A 4161-nucleotide genomic window follows, 5' to 3' on the forward strand; every position below is an offset into this window, starting at 1 on the left:
CCCACCCCAAAAAAACCCCCCAATATATTGCTTAATCAAAATTAACACTCAAGTTAAATTTGAGTACTTTAATTTGATATTTTAAACTTAAAATTTTAATATTAAAAAAATCATATAAAAAGTACTATAAATTGTAATTTTCTCATAAAAAATATATATTAAAATATTGATCAAAGTTCATACTCTTTGACTCTCAAAAAGAAAATTACGACAAGGAAAAAGGAACGAAAGAATAACAATATAATAAATGATAACAATATATCATAAATTTTAAAAGTCGTTAATCTTTCATTTTCTAATTTCCTATCCCATTAAATAACATCGCATAATAAATTGAGACAGAAAATATTTAGAAGCAAACTTTCAATCCCCCATGACTGGCCATTATACATAAAAATAAAGTTGAATATATAAAATAAAAATAAGAGTGAAATAAAAGTGAGAAAAGTAAAAAAGATATCATGATGGTGCTATCTTCATAGGGTGAAAGCGTGAAGGCAAAGAAATTCACCACTGTCTTGTCCTCTTATCCTTGACCACATACAAATTTGTAAAGCACATTAAAAAAAATAAAAAATTATTGAGTATTCGAAATTTATTAATCTGATTAATTTAAATTCTACATATTACTCATTAAAGGGAGACATAGTCCCCGCTCGCAATTTCTACATTCTGAGGATTCAGATTCGAAATCTCTTATTACGGGTGTAGAAATCTTGCCATAAGTTTGTTCACGTGTAGTTGTTTAAACATTAGATAGTGCTCACCACATTGTATAATTATAAGGAACTATAGTACTTTAGCATAGTATAATTGATCAAGTTAATTAATTAACTCTTAATTAAAACAAATTGTTTATTAATGTGAAAATTGTACTCAACAAGTAAACATGTGTTACTTGACAAAGTCATTTTGAACTTTAATTTCTACTTTCACAAGAATCAATAAATTTTTATAACAGTATCATTCTTTTATAGACAGGAAAAAAAGAAGAGAAAAAGAAAGAAAGAAAGAAAAAGGAACAAATATGATACAAAAAAAGTATACATTAATCTTTTTATAGACAACTTGCATCATGCGTATGAATGAATTGAAGCTGCTACTACTAAACTTTTTAGGCTATTTCAATTCACGCGTGAAGGTGGTTAATTGAATATCCTTTATGAAAAAATTATATCGAATATATACATAAAGGTAGATCCAAATAGCATTGAGCGCTATTATATGATCTGTGTTCGAGTCAAGACTATCATTTTCTTTTTTTTAGCCGACAATTAAAAAAATTGCATAAAATGTGTAGATGTGATAAATTTCAAACAAACAATCTATGTATGTAAAGTGGTGTCAAAATCATCCGTCTGCGAGAGCGAGATTCATCCAATTATGCTATTTAATTTTATATTTATACATTACATCGATATCTATAGGTATTAAATAGTTTTTTAAGATAAAATAATATTATGAAACAAACTTTAGATCCATTCATGATTGTTGAGTTGAGCTCAACTAGCTAGATCATCAGCCTCTTCATCATTATGTCTTATGATAAGTGACTTATCAATGGTCCTAGAAGGAATAGTAAGATAATATATATTGTAAGATTTTGTTGAGTTAAATATTTTTATATTTTTGTGTGATATTGATCATGTTAGGTTAAAATAGTAAAAATAATAATTTGAAAAGCTTTATACCATTAAATTTTTTTTACATTTTATATATAATTTTCTAATCTTTACAATTACTAAAGTTCGAACATCGAATTATTTTCTCCTTGAATTAAGTTTCACATGTCCGTCAATAAATTGATTCACGAGTTAATTTTGAGATTTGTTATGTGTCATACATGCACATCAATCGTGATTGAGCATTTTTTAATTTGATATGATAAAATTTGTAAATCAAGTTCACACTATCAATCACTCTGATATTTTTATACTGTTTCATCAAAATCATTAGCATTAATACATGTTATTAAATTAAATCAGCTCAAAGATACTCTTAATATATAGACATATTGTGCTTAGAGTCAACTTAATTTCACAATTTATTCCAAAAGATATCACACAATTAATAATTGTTACATCTAATTATATATCACTTCCCAATATTTTCGTAACACTTTATTCACCCATCACGTAATTAAGAACCTAATAGAACCAAACACACACACATTTAAAGACCATTTTGATTAACTATACTGATTTAATTTGGTTTTACATTTTTAAAAATTGATAATACTTGATTTGATTTTAGTTTTTCTAAAAAAAATCTGAAGAAATAATTGAACCGAACTAAACCAACAATATATATATATATATATGTAACATATTATATTTTAAGAACAATTTATCTTTCGCATATTTTAATCAAAATTTGTTTATGTAAGCAAAAAAGTCTTCGAGGAGAGTATTTATCTTGTTGGTTATATACATTTGGGTCTGTAGGACAATTCTTGGTGAGATTGTCACAACTCTTTCTTATCTAGGTCAAGGTGATAAATTTTAGAGCTTTACTCACAAAAAATCCAGGAATCAATTTTTTTGTAATACTAGCCGTTTAACTATTTTTCTTTTTGAATGAATTATTGTTTCCTTTTTCTTTTTGAATGAATCATTTTTGAAAACAAATTCGTGTATGATTAATAGTCGAATCAAATCAAACCAAAATCGATAACAACCAAATCGATAAATGTATATTCTATTTTGTTTGATTTTAATAATTTAAAAATCAACTAAATTGATTTGATTTTGATTTTGACCAATAACCGCTCGTGAACATTCCTACCTCTAACACCTTGAATAGGTATTATTGTCCGGAGAATTAAAAAAGAAATTAATATAATTTTCTCAATTTTTTTAAAAATATTTTAAATATTCATTACTAAAATTAAATCTTTTGACCCTCTAGAGTCTAGACAAAAGAGAGTGTATATACACACTTGTTTTTTGGGTTACTCATATGAAGTCTGTGTTAGGGTTTTGCCCTGATTTTCTTACCATAATTTAAGATTTATTTTTTCTTAAAGAAAAGACAAAACATTACCATAAATGTTTTTACTTTTCTTGAAAGGAAAATATAATATTATTTTATATTTGATTTATTATCTCCTTTTAGGACTCCTTTTCTAGTAAGAAAGGCTAAAACTCTATAAATATAGGTTTGTTTCTTCTAACACAAAAACAATAACATCTACAATGTAGTCGTTTAAGACTTTTGTTTATGGGGAGATTTATTCTCTCTAAAGTTTCAATGTTTTTCTTTATATTAGTTTTGATATAATAATATTTTGATTTTTAGTATAAGGTTTTGTTATCTAATTTATCAACTATATGATTTGCAAATTGTAAGCTTCCGCATGACACCATAATCACCCCTTCATAACCCAACAGTCTGATATCCGTATTGTAGTTCAACTAATTCAAATTCACATAACCTACGTAGTGTTCATCGGAGAAAACACTTTCTATCAAAGATTTTTTTATATTCAAAATTCATAACCGAAACTTCTAATTAAAAAACGAACAATCTCATTCATCGCCCTCGATATATATATATATATAAAATTCATATGATTATAACAGGTCATTGGTGATATAAATGCAGATTTTGACATGAGAAATTTCCTATATAGGACACGATAACATGTAGGGATCCTAAACTGTCTGCCTTTCTGTATACTATAATTCCCAAGTTCAAATATTAATTGTACTCACGTTTGTCACACAAATATTTTTAAAAAAAAAAAACTATTCAATGTATACTATCGAAGATTACGGTAAAGTGATAAATATTTTTTTATTTTTAAAGATCTTGAGTTTAACATTTGAGTATATATAAAATCGAGTTTTATAAAAACACTTTACCTTCAAAATAGAACTTTCCTTTACAAATTTGAAATTAATAATGTCTTCAAAATAGATATCGAACACACAGAATGAAAAATTAAAAAAACTAATTATGACTTATCTATTTCAATGGGGCACATAGCTCCAAGAGAATAGGACTTTCTTCCCACCATGAATGACTGACCCACTCTCCAAGAATCATGTGAATGACCTTCAGTGTTTTTTAAAAAAAAATTCAATTAGAAATGAAAATGTACCTAAAAATAATTTTGATGCAATATGTTGAGCATGAGTTTTTTTTTTTTTTTTTTTTTTT

The sequence above is a fragment of the Solanum tuberosum genome, unplaced genomic scaffold (genome assembly GCF_000226075.1).
Source record: "Solanum tuberosum cultivar DM 1-3 516 R44 unplaced genomic scaffold, SolTub_3.0 scf00039, whole genome shotgun sequence".
Classification (NCBI taxonomy): Eukaryota; Viridiplantae; Streptophyta; class Magnoliopsida; order Solanales; family Solanaceae; genus Solanum; species Solanum tuberosum.